Source organism: Prunus avium, chromosome 1 (genome assembly GCF_965620075.1).
Source record: "Prunus avium chromosome 1, drPruAviu1.hap1.1, whole genome shotgun sequence".
In the NCBI taxonomy this organism is placed as follows: domain Eukaryota; kingdom Viridiplantae; phylum Streptophyta; class Magnoliopsida; order Rosales; family Rosaceae; genus Prunus; species Prunus avium.
This window is the reverse complement of record NC_142284.1, coordinates 11,466,121-11,484,635: the sequence shown is the minus strand read 5'-3', so window position 1 is coordinate 11,484,635 and position 18,515 is coordinate 11,466,121. Positions and strand designations below refer to the sequence as shown.

The 18,515-nt window shown below is 36.7% G+C and overlaps 10 non-coding genes and 1 pseudogene across 10 annotated transcripts; all 11 read right to left on the bottom strand.

The window, feature by feature from the left end:
- Positions 1-45: 45 nt before the first annotated feature.
- On the bottom strand, positions 46-254 carry LOC148297312 (U2 spliceosomal RNA; annotated as a pseudogene).
- Positions 255-2,476: 2,222 nt separating this feature from the next.
- Positions 2,477-2,632, bottom strand: LOC148297311 (U1 spliceosomal RNA). Its single transcript, XR_015833328.1, has one exon. It is a non-coding gene; the product is annotated as a U1 spliceosomal RNA (small nuclear RNA).
- An 830-nt stretch (positions 2,633-3,462) lies between these two features.
- Positions 3,463-3,658, bottom strand: LOC148297310 (U2 spliceosomal RNA). Its single transcript, XR_015833368.1, has one exon. It is a non-coding gene; the product is annotated as a U2 spliceosomal RNA (small nuclear RNA).
- A 4,103-nt stretch (positions 3,659-7,761) lies between these two features.
- On the bottom strand, positions 7,762-7,923 carry LOC148297309 (U1 spliceosomal RNA). Its single transcript, XR_015833216.1, has one exon. It is a non-coding gene; the product is annotated as a U1 spliceosomal RNA (small nuclear RNA).
- Positions 7,924-9,077: 1,154 nt separating this feature from the next.
- LOC148297308 (U2 spliceosomal RNA) lies at positions 9,078-9,273 on the bottom strand. The gene has a single exon (XR_015833367.1). It is a non-coding gene; the product is annotated as a U2 spliceosomal RNA (small nuclear RNA).
- Positions 9,274-10,271: 998 nt separating this feature from the next.
- LOC148297307 (U1 spliceosomal RNA) lies at positions 10,272-10,431 on the bottom strand. The gene has a single exon (XR_015833303.1). It is a non-coding gene; the product is annotated as a U1 spliceosomal RNA (small nuclear RNA).
- Positions 10,432-11,684: 1,253 nt separating this feature from the next.
- Positions 11,685-11,879, bottom strand: LOC148297306 (U2 spliceosomal RNA). The gene has a single exon (XR_015833362.1). It is a non-coding gene; the product is annotated as a U2 spliceosomal RNA (small nuclear RNA).
- Positions 11,880-13,667: 1,788 nt separating this feature from the next.
- Positions 13,668-13,829, bottom strand: LOC148297305 (U1 spliceosomal RNA). Its single transcript, XR_015833260.1, has one exon. It is a non-coding gene; the product is annotated as a U1 spliceosomal RNA (small nuclear RNA).
- Positions 13,830-14,666: 837 nt separating this feature from the next.
- On the bottom strand, positions 14,667-14,862 carry LOC148297304 (U2 spliceosomal RNA). The gene has a single exon (XR_015833171.1). It is a non-coding gene; the product is annotated as a U2 spliceosomal RNA (small nuclear RNA).
- Positions 14,863-17,049: 2,187 nt separating this feature from the next.
- LOC148297303 (U1 spliceosomal RNA) lies at positions 17,050-17,211 on the bottom strand. The gene has a single exon (XR_015833227.1). It is a non-coding gene; the product is annotated as a U1 spliceosomal RNA (small nuclear RNA).
- A 790-nt stretch (positions 17,212-18,001) lies between these two features.
- Positions 18,002-18,197, bottom strand: LOC148297302 (U2 spliceosomal RNA). Its single transcript, XR_015833361.1, has one exon. It is a non-coding gene; the product is annotated as a U2 spliceosomal RNA (small nuclear RNA).
- Positions 18,198-18,515: the final 318 nt, after the last annotated feature.

The following is an 18,515-nucleotide window of genomic DNA, read 5'->3' as shown; positions in this document are numbered from 1 at the left end:
TTTATACTAAATGGGGAATTGAATGACTATTGAAATGAACAATTTAGTTGGTCGACCAAAATGAAACTCGAGAAATAATTGAAGAACCATTTTGGTCAAAAACCATAAAAGAAAATTTTAGACTAAATTTAGTGGGGTGCGCCAGGCCCATGCAATAGTGCAACGCTTGGGCGACACTTGACCCACATATCAGATATTAAACTGATAAGAACAGATACTACACTTGATCTTAGCTAAAAGGCCGAGAAAGGTATGCTTTTTCTCATCTCTTGTTTCTCTTTTTATCGGGCCATTCACTTCCATCGTTATTGGTCCAGTTGATGTGGGACTGTTCAACATTTACAAACAGCAAAGGGGGCTACGAAGGCTGAAAGCATAATTGATTTGGGTTATACATGCATACATGTGTTGACAAAGCTAAAATATTGGCGACAAAACAATGATATTTGTTGACGCCAAAAAGTGGTTCTCTGACTTAGAGGGTCAACTTAGTAATTTTATACCTTCGGTATCCTCAATGCTTCGGTAGGGAGCGTGACCTGTAATAGGAGCAAACGCTCAGTAAGACCCAAGGCACCGGTGTGGTACCGGCCGAAGGCTCTCCGATGCTTAAGTAAGTTCGGGAATAGAAAGTTTAACTGACAGATCAATAGGCTTGTATGCCGTAAGTTCTGATTACCTCTATTTTTGGGTGATTGGCCTCTCTTATAGGCATTGGGAGGTGTGCACTTTGTTGATAATTTCGATGTGGGACTGTGGACGTCGCTTGGGAGCATGCCACGTGTCCCAGGAGAGGGCGTTGCCCTAATGGAGCAATCGGAAGGTATGATGCCGAAGGCATCCCTGACCAGGCACGATTTCTTCCACGTGTCTTGTTCTCATTGGATGTTCATTTTGGGTGTAAACAATATTCAATTACATACACGTTCTAAAAAAGGATTGTATTTCTCATATACGAGAAGAAAAAGGCTTATTGCAATTTGGGAAAAAGGTATGGCCAAGGTTTGGTATGTGTACTATGTGCGATTCCAAATTGCTTAGAACTTCACTCTTTTCTTAGTTTTCACTATTCATCATACAAAATCTTCATAGAATATCCAATTTTGAACAAACTCCATTAGCACCAAAATATTAATGTTGAACAAACCTAGGGCCTGTTTGATAACAATTTCAATTTTAGTTTTTAGTTTTCATTTTTTTTTGCTAGAGTATAGAGGAAAAAGAGGGAGAATGGAAGCAAGAATGAGAGCGGGGATGAGATTAAGAAGAAAGATGAGAGGGGAGGATGGGAGGGAGAGGTAACAAAAGCGAAAAACAAAAACCAAAAACTAAAAACTGAAATCTATTTGAAATTGTTTTCACTTTTGTTACTCATCTCTTCGATCCTCCCCTCTCACTCATACTCACTCTCATTTTTACTCTCATTGTCCTCTATACTCTAGCACAAAAAAGAAAATCTAAAAACTAAAATTAAAATGGTTATCAAACGGACCCTAATTAGCACTTTTCATTATGCAATCGGAACGATGCTTAAAAGGAGTGGCTTAAACTAAGAGAAACAATGAAAATATGGAATTGGGGATTATGGAGAAATCCTTGACCTCTTTTAAGTGGGGTTTATGGAGGAACCCTTGACGTCTTTTAGGTGGGGTTTGTGGAGGAACCTGACCTCTAACCAAAAGTTAGTTAATAATTATCAAGCTTCATCCACTATAACAGCATCTAACTACAAAGGAACAAACTATCCCACAGAACAGCACCCACTACTCACGCTGGATGAGGGATTAAGGGAATCTCATCATACAAATAAAAACATAAAACATAATACGTAACGCTTAATTACCAATCTATCATATAACTTTTTCAAATTCACAAATTTAATCATCTTAAGCCCTTGATATTAGTTCAAGTGATGAGGGTAAAGTCTAGAAATGAGTTAGGCCTATGATAGATAAAGAGTTCACTTCTTTTACCCTTAAAATGAGCGCTCGGTCTTACTTTAACAGAAATTAAACCTTTTATGAATGAACGGTTTAAGAATTACACGTCGACCCGTTACCAGCTTGTTGGGCCATTTTGCTCGGGGGCGCTAGTTCTTTTTCCATTGTATAATTGTGATGGAAATCATCAAATAGACCATGGGCCTATAGCTCTTCTCTACAACTAAAGAATTGCAAAACTAGGTTTAGTGGGGTGCGCCAGGCCCATGCAAATCTATGAAATATTAATAAAATAAAAACATAATATGTAACACTTATTTATATAAATTTATAATATGCAAGGATTGATATTGACGAAGCAATTTATGGATTGTTTGATAGAAAAGGTCCGGTTAAATTCACTAAAAATTATTTTTGCATGTCACAACTGGATATATTAAACAATTATACCAGACAAAAAGGTAAAATCAACTTGAGGAAGACGAGGAATGAGCCTATTTTGCTCGCTAGTTGCATAAAGTTGATATTGAATTACGGCAGGGGCCGCGCGAACGCAGGCCCCCACTACAACAAATTATGACGTTGGCTCTCCCACGTTGAGGAGACCATAGGCGGGCACCCCTCCTAAGTGCAATAGAGGTCACCAACCTAGGCCATGAGCCTTCTCTCATAGACCCCGTCCAGGTAAGTATGTTTTGAAGTGCCTCTCATTCCTTTTTAATACATTAGTCTCACTCTCAACATCTTGTGCATTTCCAATGTGGTACTTTAAGCTAGACATAATCACTGGTTAAAAAATGATGAAAAAAGTACCAGAGACGCATGCAATTTAACAAGCTTAATTAATCTAGAGAAACACTTAGCTTCCAAATTCACAAATTTAATCCTCAAGCCATTAACATTAGTTCAAGTGATGAGGGCGAGTCAAAAAATTAATTTATGATATGTAAAGAGTTCGCTTCTCTTTCATTGTAACAAAAGAATTTAAGCTGACATTTGTAATTGCTTTATAAAATGACTTTTCTGCCATAAAAAATAATTTGGGTTCACATACGGACCCAAAGACATGCAGTTTGAAGGCTTGGTTTGCAAATTCAGAAGAACAATGTTACTCAATAAGGTTTGTGGCATTATTCAAGTACATATAGTGTTATAAATATAGAAATACAAGTTGTGATTTGTTAGACATGCAGTTTGAAGGCTTTGTCTGCAAATTCAGAAGAACAATGTTACTCAATAAGGTTTGTGGCATTATTCAAGTACATAGTGTTATAAATATAGAAAAACAATTTGTGATTTGTTATGTTTGAGACAGTTTATTTCTTTTTCAGAATGTTCTTGAAGTTACAAATAATACAAATAGACAGTTTATTTCTTTTTCAGAATTTTCTTCAAGTTACAAATAATACAAATAGATGTTGTAAGTCCTCAAAGAGGCCTTGGTAACTAGAATGAGTAGCTTCCCTCTCCTAAATACCAAAATAAAAAATTAATACAAATGGACACATTTAAACTAGATTTGGTGGAGTGTGCCAGGCCCGTGCAATAGTGCAACGCTTGGGCGACACTTGAGAACCCCTATAGCAAGCTATTATGGTGGACCCTCCTCCTAAAGAAATTAATTTAATATCATGTGAGCCATTGGCCCACGTATCAGATATTAAACTGATAAGAACAGATACTACACTTGATCTTAGCCAAAAGGCCGAGAAAGGTATGCTTATTCCCACGTCTTGTTTCTAATTTTATACGCCCATTCTCATCCATGCTTCTCTGGTTCAGACGATATGGGATTGTTATAAGGCTGCGTGGGAAGGGCTGGTGAGTTTGTGACTCGAACTAACAGAGAGCAAAACTGATTTGGCTTATACATGCATACATACATACATCTGTTAACAAAAGTAAAACGTTGGTGCAAAACGAAGATATTCAATTACATACAAATTGTCTCATATAGAAGAAGCAAAGGCTGCTTGCGATTTGGGAAAATGGTATGGCCAAGGCTTGGTATCTGTGCTAACTATTTGTGGTTCCAAATTGCGTAGAAGTTAATCACACTCATGCTCTAATTAGACGATAACATAAGTTAAAACACTCTTTTTATTTATTTATTGGTGTTCATTCTTCATCTATTGTCTAGACTTGAACAAACCCCATTAGCACCAATACTAATGTTTTGACCTGGCAAACGGGTGGTGTTAACAAGTTTGGGGTCATGTTAAGGGGTTGACACGAACACGACCTGTTAAGTTAACAAGTGAAAAATACCATACCCAAATACGGCCCGTTACAATTCGCGAATGAACCGTTAAGAACATGGGCGTAGCTAGCATGGGACCAGTGTGGTCCCAAGCCCGCCCCTACTCCATTTTGATCTCTTTTATTTGTATATTATATATGATATGTAATATTATAATATATTAGATTAGTTTTAGGATATTTACCCTAAAATAAAATAATATATTAGGTCGTTTTTGTCGACAAATAAACCATAAAATATCTTGATCTCCCTTAAATCTTCTAGGTTAGTTTATGATATTTGCAATATAAACTCCTAAAGTTTTAACCTTTTTTTTCTCTTCCTCTTTTTTTTAAAGCTTTGTGAAAATTTTATTTTCCTCAGTTTTTTCATGTATGAATTGGGTACCTTAATATTGTGCTTTATGAACTCTTTTTTTTTTTTTTTTTTTTTTTCTCAATTGGAATATAAATGATTAATTTTTAAGTCTTTAATAGTGTAGATGATGAAATTAGTATTGAACCAATTTAAAATATGAAATTCATGATAATTAATTTATGAAGAGACGACAAGTTTTATGAAGGGCCCCCTCTAATGTGAAACCTGGCTTTGTCACTTGTTAAGAATAAACCCAAAAAAAACAAAAACCAAAAAGCAGAAGAAAAAAAACACACAGCCAACAACCCTCTCTCTCGGTCCTTTTTCTCCCAATTTTCATCTCATAAACACCATCCAGAAATCTTTCATGATGATTGCTGTACTGCATGTAGGACAATACATTGCAAATATGCAAGTCTACAAGTTCGGGATTAGACTTGCATAAAGATGAGGGAACATTCACGTTGGATGAGGGATTAAGGGAATCTCATCATATAGACTAATTATTAAACTAACTTTTTAAATCTATATATATAAAGCAAAAGACAGAGAATGGTGAAACATTCAAAATACCAGAAAATGCCCTTGATTAATTCAAACATTAAGAATTGAAATTATTAATTAAATGAGGATAATATGGTAAATTCACAATTACAAAATTAAAAATAAAAACAAAATCGGATAATGGATCCTACTTTTATGGAAAATAACTACCCATTTTTTCTTTTCTTAATTCTAAAAACAAAAACAAAAACAAAAAAACCAATTGGCACACGCGTGAGCGTGTGGCAAGGGACTAGTATTAATAAAATAAAAACATAAAACAGAAAACATAATACGTAACACTTAATTATCAATCTATCATATAACTTTTTCAAATTCACAAATTTTATCTACTTAAGCCCTTGATACTAGTTCAAGTGATGAGGGTAAGTCTGGAAATGAGTTAGGCCTACGATAGATAAAGAGTTCGCTTCTTTTACCTCTAAAATGGGCGCTTGGTCTTACTTTAACAGTAATTAAACCTTTTATAAACGAACGGTTTAAGAATTACACCACGACCCATTAACAGCTTGTTGGGCCATTTTGCTCGAGAGCGCTAATTCTTTTTCCATTGTATAATTGCGATGGAAATCATCAAATAGACCATGGGCCTGTAGCTCTTCTCTACAACCAAAGAATTGCAAGTTTGAACTAGGTTTAGTGGGGGTGATAAAATAAAAACATAATATGTAACATTTATTTATAAATTTATAATATGCAAGGATTGATATTGACGAAGCAATTTATCGGTTTGACAGTTGTTTACCCGTTTAGATTTGTTTCCGGTAATAATAGGGTAAAGTTCCCCATTAATTCAAAGACCATTGTTTGGTCAATAAATTAACTTTCTTTATGTGTTGAGCGTGCCACTGTTAGCAACTTTTTCAATTCTAACAGACTCTTTGCTAACAGACTCGAGAGTAAAAATAACTTGCGCCCCAAGCTATTGAATTTGAACAAACGATTGTGAATTTGGGTGAGGAATATCTCCCAAGTAAGTTCTTTTCTATGCCTTAGACTGGTAAGGACTTTATAATTTTCCTCAATATAAAACCGGTAGTTCTGGCCAGAATAACTGATAACAGACTGAACTAATTCCAGGCAGAACTCCCCTTTTCAAGACTCAAAAAGGGAAAACTGACTATACAAAGACAAAAAGAGGGCTCTACTTCCATTTCTGACTGGGTAGTTGCCTCTGTTCTGGACTGGACTGGATGTTAAACAACTTCAAGTGCTGGACTCTGGCTGCAAATCGATACCAAAGCTTGATTTTGGTAGAGCTTTAATTCATTTCAAACCCTGGAAGGCTTTTGGATGGACAGAACTGGGACTTCTCCAGTCTGAAAGAGACAGAAGTGGCTGGACTTGAGCTGGAGGTGTACTGTGGTACCTGTGCTGCTTAGTCAGGGCTCTCCATAAATTTGTTGAGTTTTTCGTTTTGAGAAAACTCAAATTCTGCTTGTCTTGGCTTTTGCTGAACCAAATTTGTAACGAGAGAAATCTCGTTATTGTTGACTTGTGAACTGAGATTCAAATCCGAAACAGTATTCTAACTGTCTTTGCTGGGAGAAAAAGGATGATTCTGCAAGCTTGTTGAGAAGCTTCGGAATTGAAGTGCTTCAGACTCTAAGTCTGCTGGGCTTAGTTTGAAGTTTTTGTGATTAAGTGATCATTTGAGTGTTTGTCCTTTGACTGGGTTTTCTTTGGTTGTGTTGATTGATTGTCCCTGTTTCTGTTCACCCTCTCTTGTATATATAAGAAATGTTCTTTGAGAGTGGGCGGCAAGTAAAAAATCTTTTTTTAATTTTTAATTGAAATAAACAGGGGTTCCATCCATTTTATGGCAAGTAAACATTCATCGATCAGTTCCTGAAATGACTACTTCTCTGTTTTCTTTTGATGGGGTGCCATGCCCCTCTTTCATTTCAACTGCTTTCTGAGAGTCTGAGAGTCTTTTGAGATAGTAAGTTCTCAGTTTTTTTGATCCCTGTTTCCCGCTTATCCCCTTTTCACAGAGGCAGAGTCTGCTTATTCCTTGAAAATGGTGTTTTCTCCGGAACAGGAAATATCTTTTGAATAATTAAAACGGGATTTGATCTCCTGGCAACTGAGTTTTTTCAGAGACGTTCTTCTGCCCCTGTTCAATCTTTTATTTCAGCCGATTTTGTTGACTTCTCTAAGTCAGGGATCACGTGGGACTGTTTTTAAAAGACCAGTTGGGTTTAGTTTGCTCTGAGCCCAATTCTAGTTCTTCCGAGGCCCAAGTCTCTTTTCTGATTTCCACTGTTTCTAGGCTTTCGACGTTTTGGGCCGAGTTCTTCGTTTTGGCCTGTTTATTCGTTTAACGGGCTGGGCGCTTTTGATGGATTGAGGGTGCCAATTTTGAGCCCAAATAGGCGACTTTAGAAGAAATGATGTGGGCCTTTGCTTTTGAACTGGGCGTGCCAAATTTAAGCCCAAACAAAGGTCCAGTTGAATTTTACTAAAAATTATTTTTGCATGTCACTGCAGAATTGAAGGGATAAATTAATAATTATTTTTGCATGTCACAACTAGATATATTAAACAATTATACCAGATAAAAAGGTAAAATCAACTTGAGGAAGACGAGGAATGAGCCTATTTTGCTAGCTAGTTGCATAAAGTTGATATTGAATTAAGGTAGGGGCCGCGCGAACGCAGGCCCCCACTACAACAAATTATGACGTTGGCTCTCCTACGTTGAGGAGACCATAGGCGGGCACCCCTCCTAAGTGCAATGGAGGTCACCACCCTAGGCCATGAGCCTTCTTGATCGCTCATAGACCCCGTCCAGGTAAGTATGTTTTGAAGTGCCTCTTGTTCCTTTTTAATACACGAGTCTCGCTCTCTACTTCTTGTGCATTTCCAATGTGGTACTTTAAGCTAAACATAATCACTTGCTAAAAAATGATGAAAAAAGTGCCAGAGACACATGCGATTTGACAAGCTTAATTAATCTAGAGAAACACTTAACTTCCAAATTCACAAATTTAATCCTCAAGCCATTAACATTAGTTCAAGTGATGAGGGTGAGTCAAAAAATTAATTAGAATTATGATAAGTAAAGAATTTGCTTCTCTTTCATTGTAATAAAAGAATTTAAGCTGACATTTGTAATTACATTATAAAATAACTTCTTAGCCATAAAAAATAATTTGGGTTCACATACTAACCCAAAGACATGCAGTTTGAAGGCTTGGTATGCAAATTCAAAAGAACAATGTTACTCAATAAGGTTTGTGGCATTATTCAAGTACATGTAGTGTTATAAATATAGAAATACAATTTGTGATTTGTTATGTTCGAGACTGTTTATTTCTTTTTCAAAATGTTCTTCAAGTTACAAATAAACTTTTTCAGAATTTTCTTCAAGTTACAAATAATACAAATAGATGCCGATGAGGGTTGGTTGAGTTCGTAAGAATCGGTCTCTTTGCTAATCTGTAAAAACCCAAAAAATGACTAAGTGCCCGTTTGGCATTGCTTATTTGGGGAGATAAGTGATTTTTAAAAAATTTTGAGAAGTCCAGCCCGTTTGGTAAACTGTGAGAAAATCACTTATTGTTAAAATTGATGTGAGAGAAAGCTATAAGGGAAAGCAGCTAATGAGGTGCTTTCATTTTCTGATTATACATGAATCAGTTTTGAAGAGGCGCTGGGTTTAATGATTATGCCACAATCATTTTCTGATTATGAGGAAATCAATACCAACAACACTTTTAACAAAAAATTTACCAAACGCCAAACTGCTTTCCCTTACAGCTGATTTCTCTCACAGCAAATCTGACAGCGATTATTTTCACAGCACAGCAATGCCAAACTGGCTCTAAAAACTCAATCTGTAAATCCTCACAGAGGTCTTGGTATGTCCTAGCTCCTAGCTAGAATGAGGTAGCTTCTCCTCCCCTAACACCAAAATAAAAAACAATACAATGGACATATTTGAACTAGGTTTGGTGGAGTGTGCCAGGCCCATGCAATAGTGCAACACTTGGGGGACACTTGAGAGCCCCAATAGCAAGCTATTATGGTGGGCCCTCCTCCTAAAGAAATTAATTTAATATCATGTGAGCCATTGACCCACGTATCAGATATTAAACTGATAAGAACAGATACTACACTTGATCTTAGCCAAAAGGCCGAGAAAGGTATGCTTATTCCCACATCTTGTTTCCGTTCTTATAGGTCCATTCGCTTCCATGCTTCTTTGGTCAAGCCGATGTGGGATTGGTACAAACCGCTAAAGCGTGCTTATAAGGCTGAGTGGTAAGGGCTATAATGTTGGCTACAAAGGACTGTATTTCTCATATAAGAGAAGCAAAAGAGGCTTGCAATTTGGGAAAAAGGTATAGCCAAGGTTTGGTATGTGTGTGATAAAAAACAAAAACAAAAACAAAAAGGTTTGGTATGTGTACTTACTATGGGCGGTTCCCAATTGCTTAGAAGATTACACTCTTTTCTTAGTTTTCACTATTCATCGTACAAACCCAATTAGCACTTTTCATCACACAATGATGCTTCAAGGAGTGGCTTATTGATATGGATTGAAGTAAAAGACTAGGAGAAACAATGGAAGTATGGAATTGGGCATTATGGATGACAGTTGGTCTACACAAGAGAAAAAGCTTCATCCACTATCAATAACATTTAACTACAAGTAGTAGGAACAAACTATCCTATAGAACATCACCCACTACCCACGTTAATTACTACACCAAATTAATAATCTATCATATTATTCTTCCAAATTCATAAATTTAATCTTCTTAAACTCTTGACATTAGTTCAATTGACGAGGGCGAGTCCAAAAATAAGTTAGGATTATGATAAACAAAAAGTCCGCTTCTTGTTCATTGTGACAAAAGAATTTCAACTGCGTAAATAATTTGGGTTCCATATACAGACATCTATTGATGAAATGTTAACAATTAAATGCAGATATTGAATTTTAAGCATGTACATACAAAAAGAGGTATTTTTTTTTTTCTTCTCACAAAAGGTGCATGGGCACCAAAAATATTCGTGACACCAAAAACATGGAAGATAGTTGGCCTATAGGAAAAGCTTCATCTACTATCAATAACATGTAACTGCAAAATAGGAACAAACTATCCCATAGCCAACAGCATAAAGTTGATATTGAATTGAGGGAGGGGCTGCGCGAACGCAGCCCCCACTACAACAAATTATGACGTTGGCTCTCCTACGTTGAGGAGACCATAGGCGGCCACCCCTCCTAAGTGCAATGGAGGTCACCAACCTAGGCCATGAGCCTTCTTGATCGCCCATAGACTCCGTCCAGGTAAGTATGTTTTGAAGTGCCTCTTGTTCCTTTTAAATACACGAGTCTCGCTCTCTACTTCTTGTGCATTTCCGATGTGGTACTTTAAGCTAAACATAATCACTTGGAAAAAGTGCCAGAGGCACATACGATTTGACAAGCTTAATTAATCTACATAGACACTTAACTTCCAAATTCACAAATTTAATGCTCAAGTCATTAACATTAGTTCAAGTGATGAGGGTGAGTCAAAAAATTAGTAAGAATTACGATAAGTAAAGAGTTCGCTTCTCTTTCATTGTAACAAAAGAATTTAAGCCGACATTTGTAATTGCTTTATATAATGACATTTGGGTTCACATACTGACCCAAAGACATGCACTTTGAAGGCTTGGTCTGCAAATTCATGGAAGAACAATGATCCTTAATATTAGGGATAACAATGGGTCGAATCGGAGGTGGGTATGTCATTCCCATCCCCATCCCCGTTAAGCATTTTTTTCCCATCCCCAATACTATGGCATTCCCCCAACTATTGCCCAAGTTTCAAGTTGGTCCACCAACTAAAATTTTCATTTCAATACTCCTCCAACTCTCCATTTGGTATCAAAGTGGTCCTACCGTCAAAGTTTGTCAATTTTACCGTTAAATTGAGGGGTAAAACAGTCCATATGTTAGAAGCTCCCCGAAATTAGAACCTTAGTTTTGCTGGACCCGGCTACCAGAGCCAAAGGCTTCTTCTCTCTTTCAGTTGTATCCACCCACATTTGTTCACTGTCTTCCACCTTCCTCTCTGCTCAGTAAAATTTGCTTTGGGCCTCAAGGTTTTCAACCTCTCAACTATCTCATTAGTAACTTCAGTTTTAAAGGTTGTGGCAATTCCACCACTGCGTCTCTAGAAAGCTCCTAGTGCCTTCACCTTTTGAGCATAAGAAAGGGTTCTCTGTTAAATTATAAAAGTTACAGCAAATCGCTCCATCAATTCAATCCAACAACAATGTTAATGGAGTAGATGTACAGAGAAGCGTAGAGAGAACGAACATAGAAGCAATAACAATGTTAGTGGAGCAAATGATGGACAGACTTTGACGGTTTGGCCCCACAATTTCACAAAATATTTGACAGACACGGTTCTGCCCCTCAATTTCACAAAATATTTGATAGACTTTGACAATATGATCATTTTTAAACGGAGAATTAGAAGACTATTGAAATAAAAAATTTAATTCGGTCAATAATTGTAAAAGAAAATTTAGTCTAAGAAAATTTTAGACTAAATTTAGTGGGGTGCGCCAGGCCCATGCAATAGTGCAACACTTGGGCGACACTTGAGAGCCCCATAGCAAGCTATTGTAGTGGACCCTCCCCCTAAAGAAATTAATTTAATATCGTGTGGATCATTGACCCACATATCAGATATTAAACTGATAAGAACAGATACTACACTTGATCTTAGCCAAAAGGCCGAGAAAGGTATGCTTTTTCTCATCTCTTGTTTCTCTTTTTATCGGGCCATTCACTTCCATCGTTATTGGTCCAGTCGATGTGAGACTGTTCAACATTTACAAACAGCAAAAGGGGGCTACGAAGGCTGAGAGCATAATTGATTTGGGTTATACATGCATACATGTGTTGAAGCTAAAATATTGGCGACAAAACAAAGATATTCAATTACATACACGTTCTGAAAAAGGATCGTATTTCTCATATAAGAGAAGCAAAAGGCTGCTTGCGATTTGGGAAAAAGGTGTGGCTAAGGTTTGGTATGTGTACTATGTGCGATTCCAAATTGCTTAGAACTTCAATCTTTTCTTAGTTTTCACTATTCATCATACAGAATCTTCATAGAATATCCAATTTTGAACAAACCCCATTGGCACCAAAATATTAATGTTGAACAAACTTAGGGCCCGTTTGATAATCATTTCAATTTTAGTTTTTAGTTTTTAGTTTTTTTTTTTGCTAGAGTAGTATAGAGGAAAAAGAGGGAGAATGGAAGTGAGAATGAAAGTGGAGATGAGATTAAGAAGAAAGATGAGAGGGGAGGATGGGAGGGAGAAGTAACAAAAGTGAAAAACAAAAACTAAAAACTGAAATCTATTTGAAATTGTTTTCACTTTTGTTACTCATCTCTTCCATCCTCCACTCTCACTCATACTCACTCTCATTTTTACTCTCATTGTCCTCTGTACTCTAGCACAAAAAAGAAAATCTAAAAACTAAAATTAAAATGGTTATCAAACGGCCCCTAATTAGCACTTTTCAATATGCAATCGCAACAATGCTTAAAAGGAGTGGCTTAAACTAGGAGAAACAATGAAAATATGGAATTGGGGATTATGGAGAAATCCTTGACCTCTTTTAAGTGCGGTTTATGGAGGAACCTTGACGTCTTTTAGGTGGGGTTTGTGGAGGAACCTGACCTCTAACCAAAAGTTAGTTAATAATTATCAAGCTTCATCCACTATAACAACATCTAACTACAAAGGAACAAACTATCCCACAGAACAGTACCCACTACTCACGCTGGATGAGGGATTAAGGGAATCTCATCATGCAGACTAATTATTAAACTAACTTATGAAATATTAATAAAATAAAAACATAAAACATAATACGTAACGCTTAATTACCAATCTATCATATAACTTTTTCAAATTCACAAATTTAATCATCTTAAGCCCTTGATATTAGTTCAAGTGATGAGGGTAAAGTCTAGAAATGAGTTAGGCCAATGATAGATAAAGAGTTCACTTCTTTTACCCTTAAAATGGGCGCTCGGTTTTACTTTAACAGAAATTAAACCTTTTATGAATGAACGGTTTAAGAATTACACCTCAACCCGTTAACAGCTTGTTGGGCCATTTTGCTCGAGGGCGCTAGTTCATTTTCCATTGTATAATTGCGATGGAAATCATCAAACAGACTATGGGCCTATAGCTCTTCTCTACAACTAAAGAATTGCAAACTAGGTTTAGTGGGGTGCGCCAGGCCCATGCAAATCTATGAAATATTAATAAAATAAAAACATAATATGTAACACTTATTTATATAAATTTATAATATGCAAGGATTGATATTGACGAAGCAATTTATGGATGGTTTGATAGAAAAGGTCCAGTTGAATTCACTAAAAATTATTTTTGCATGTCACAACTGGATATATTAAACAATTATACCAGACAAAAACGTAAAATCAACTTGGGGAAGACGAGGAATGAGCCTATTTTGCTAGCTAGTTGCATAAAGTTGATATTGAATTAAGGCAGGGGCCGCGCGAACGCAGGCCCCCACTACAACAAATTATGACGTTGGCTCTCCCACGTTGAGGAGACCATAGGCGGGCACCCCTCCTAAGTGCAATAGAGGTCACCAACCTAGGCCATGAGCCTTCTTGATCGCTCATAGACCCCGTCCAGGTAAGTATGTTTTGAAGTGCCTCTCATTCCTTTTTAATACATTAGTCTCACTCTCAACTTCTTGTGCATTTCCGATGTGGTACTTTAAGCTAGACATAATCACTGGTTAAAAAATGATGAAAAAAGTACCAGAGACGCATGCGATTTAACAAGCTTAATTAATCTAGAGAAACACTTAACTTCCAAATTCACAAATTTAATCCTCAAGCCATTAACATTAGTTCAAGTGATGAGGGCGAGTAAAAAAATTAATTAGAATTATGATAAGTAAAGAGTTCGCTTCTCTTTCATTGTAACAAAAGAATTTAAGCTGACATTTGTAATTGCTTTATAAAATGACTTTTCAGCCATAAAAAATAATTTGGGTTCACATACTGACCCAAAGACATGCAGTTTGAAGGCTTGGTCTGCAAATTCAGAAGAACAGTGTTACTCAATAAGGTTTGTGGCATTATTCAAGTACATGTAGTGTTATAAATATAGAAATACAAGTTGTGATTTGTTAGACATGCAGTTTGAAGGCTTTGTCTGCAAATTCAGAAGAACAATCTTACTCAACAAGGTTTGTGGCATTATTCAAGTACATAGTGTTATAAATATAGAAATACAATTTGTGAGTTGTTATGTTTGAGACAATTTATTTCTTTTTCAGAATGTTCTTTAAGTTACAAAATAATACAAATAGACAGTTTATTTCTTTTTCAGAATTTTCTTCAAGTTACAAATAATACAAATTGATGTTGTAAGTCCTCAAAGAGGCCTTGGTAACTAGAATGAGTAGCTTCCCCTCTCCTAAATACCAAAATAAAAAATTAATACAAATGGACACATTTAAACTAGATTTGGTGGAGTGCGCCAGGCCCATGCAATAGTGCAACACTTGGGCGACACTTGAGAGCCCCAATAGCAAGCTATTATGGTGGACCCTCCTCCTAAAGAAATTAATTTAATATCATGTGAGCCATTGACCCACGTATCAGATATTAAACTGATAAGAACAGATACTACACTTGATCTTAGCCAAAAGGCCGAGAAAGGTATGCTTATTCCCACGTCTTGTTTCCCCTTTTATACGCCCATTCTCATCCATGCTTCTCTGGTTCAGACGATATGGGATTGTTATAAGGCTGCGTGGGAAGGGCTGGTGAGTTTGTGACTCGAACTAACAGAGAGCAAAACTGATTCATGCATACATACATCTGTTAAAAAAGTAAAATATTGGCGACAAAACGAAGATATTCAATTACATACAAATTGTCTTATATAGGAGAAGCAAGGCTGCTTGCGATTTGGGAAAATGGTATGGCCAAGGCTTGGTATCTGTGCTAACTATTTGTGGTTCCAAATTGCGTAGAAGTTAATCACACCCATGCTCTAATTAGACGATAACACAAGTTAAAACACTCTTTTTTTTTATTAGTAGTGTTCACTCTTCATCTATTATCTAGACTTCAACAAACCCCATTAGCACCAATGCTAATGTTTTGACCTGGCAAACGGGTGGTGTAATAACCCGATCCTAAATTAATATTTAATTATTAATTTATAGTAGAAGACTATTTTACCTCGGGAATATTTTAATGGGTTTAAAGTTGACTTTTTGTTTGGGAAAGAATTTGGGGATTTTAGTAGTATCGTTGTGTAGAGCACGTTGTGACGAATCCGTTGAAACGTAGTGGGCTCAAATCAAAGTTGTAACGAAGAAGTTACGATCAAAAGAAGCCTAGTGACATAACCGTAATTATCTCAAAAAGTCAGATTTTTAGGGCCCAATCAGACCTCTCCTTACTCTCTCACGCGTCACCCCTCTTCTCTCTCTCCTCCCTTCCGATTTTTCTTCTCCCTGCGACAGAACAGCCGGCCATTATTAGCCTGCAAACTCCTTGCTCCGGCCGCCATTTTCAATGCCACCACCAAAATTTCTATCTCTCTTCCCTCTTCAAAGCCTCCTAACAATTACAGATCAAAACCATCAAGATTAAACCCATAATTCGAGCCAAACCTGAGCCCAAATCGGGCTGTTTCAAAACAGTGGCTTCCGACGGCTTTTCCGGCCAACTCCGGCCACCACTGCCCGTGCAATCACACCCAAAACACTCCCCTACCTTCACTTTGTATTTTCCCTCAAAGACTCAACCAAATTTCAAGTATTAGGGATGAATCCAAACCAAAAACTTTCTAGGTTTTTCAAAAGAGGAAATCGTTTGTTCAAGGACTTTAATGGTTGAATTGATATTCGAGCAAAGGTATAAAGTTACTCCCCTTGATGTGCTCGATCTGTTGGAATGAATATTGGCCGGCGGTTTGGATTTTTCCGATCACCAGAAAATTTCTCTAAACACCCGTTGGCGGTGGCGGTGCGTGGCGGCGCGTCGGTAGGATGTCAAGGTTGGGTTTTGGTCCTAAAATGAACCCCACGTGGTCCCGAGCACGACGGTATGCTCGGATTTCAATTTGGTTACAGTTTAACTGTCGATCGGATATCGCATATTAAGGGAATCTCATCATACATACTAATTATTAAACTAACTTATGAAATATTAATAAAATAAAACATAAAACATAATATGTAACACTTAATTATCAATCTATCATATAACTTATTCAAATTCACAAATTTAATCATCTTAAGCCCTTGATATTAGTTTAAGTGATGAGGGTAAGTCTGGAATGAGTTAGGTCTACGATAGATAAAGAGTTCGCTTCTTTTATCCCTAAAATGGGCGCTCGGTCTTACTTTAACAGTAATTAAACCTTTTATAAACGAACAGTTTAAGAATTACACCTCTTAATAGCTTGTTGGGCCATTTTGCTCGAGGGCGCTAGTTCTTTTTCCATTGTATAATTGCGATGGAAATAATCAAATAGACCATGGGCCTGTAGCTCTTCTCTACAACTAAAGAATTGCAAACTGGGTTTAGTGGGGTGCGATAGGCCCGTGCTGTAGTGCGCTAGGCCCATGCAAATTTATGAAATATTAATAAAATAAAAACATAATATGTAACACTTATTTGTAAATTTATAAAATGCAAGGATTGATATTGACGAAGCAATTTATGGATGGTTTGACAAAAAAGGTACAGTTGAATTTTACTAAAAATTATTTTTGCATGTCATAACTGGATATATTAAACAATTATACCAGATGAAAAGGTAAAATCAACTTGAGGAAAACGAGGAATGAGCCTATTTTGCTATCTAGTTGCATAAAGTTGATATTGAATTAAGGCAGGGGCCGCGCGAACGCAGGCCCCCACTACAACAAATTATGACGTTGGCTCTCCTACGTTAAGGAGACCATAGGCTTGCACCCCTCCTAAGTGCAATGGAGGTCACCAACCTAGGCCGTGAGCCTTCTTGATCGCTCATAGACCCCGTCCAGGTAAGTATGTTTTGAAGTGCCTCTTGTTCCTTTTTAATACATTAGTCTCGCTCTCAACTTATTGTGTATTTCCGATGTGGTACTTTAAGCTAGACATAATCACTTGCTAAAAAATGATGAAAAAAGCGCCAGAGACACATGCGATTTGACAAGCTTAATTAATCTAGAGAAACACTTAACTTCCAAATTCACAAATTTAATCCTCAAGCCATTAACATTAGTTCAAGTGATGAGGGTGAGTCAAAAAATTAATTAGAATTATGATAAGTAAAGAATTTGCTTCTCTTTCATTGTAATAAAAGAATTTAAGCTGACATATGTAATTGCATTATAAAATAACTTCTTAGCCAGAAAAAATAATTTGGGTTCACATACTAACCCAAAGAAATGAAGTTTGAAGGCTTGGTCTGCAAATTCAAAAGAACAATGTTACTCAATAAGGTTTGTGGCATTATTCAAGTACATGTAGTGTTATAAATATAGAAATACAATTTGTGATTTGTTATGTTCGAGACTGTTTATTTCTTTTTCAAAATGTTCTTCAAGTTACAAATAATCTTTTTCAGAATTTTCTTCAAGTTACAAATAATACAAATAGATGCCGACGAGGGTTGGTTGAGTTCGTAAGGATCGGTCTATTTGCTAATCTATAAATACCCAAAAAATGACTAAGACTCCATATGTAAATCCTCAAAAAGATCTTGGTATGTCCTAGCTCCTAGCTAGAATGAGGTATCTTCTCCTCACCTAACACCAAAATAAAAAATAATACAAATGGACAGATTTGAACTAGATTTGGTGGAGTGTGCCAGGCCCATGCAATAGTGCAACGCTTGGGCGACACTTGAAAGCCCCAATAGCAAGCTATTGTAGTGGACCCTCCCCCTAAAGAAATTAATTTAATATCGTGTGGGTCATTGACCCACATATCAGATATTAAACTGATAAGAACAGATACTACACTTGATCTTAGCCAAAAGGCCGAGAAAGGTATGCTTTCTCTCATCTCTTGTTTCTCCTTTTATCGGGCCATTCACTTCGATCGTTATTGGTCCAGTCGATGTGGGACTGTTCAACATTTACAAACAGCAAAAGGGGGCTACGAAGGCTGAGAGCATAATTGATTTGGGTTATAAATGCATACAAGTGTTGACAAAGCTAAAATATTGGCGACAAAACGAAGATATTCAATTACATACACGTTCTAAAAAAGGATTGTCTTTCTCATATAAGAGAAGAAAAAGGCTGCTTGCAATTTGGGAAAAAGGTATGGCCAAGGTTTGGTATGTGTACTATGTGCGATTTCCAAATT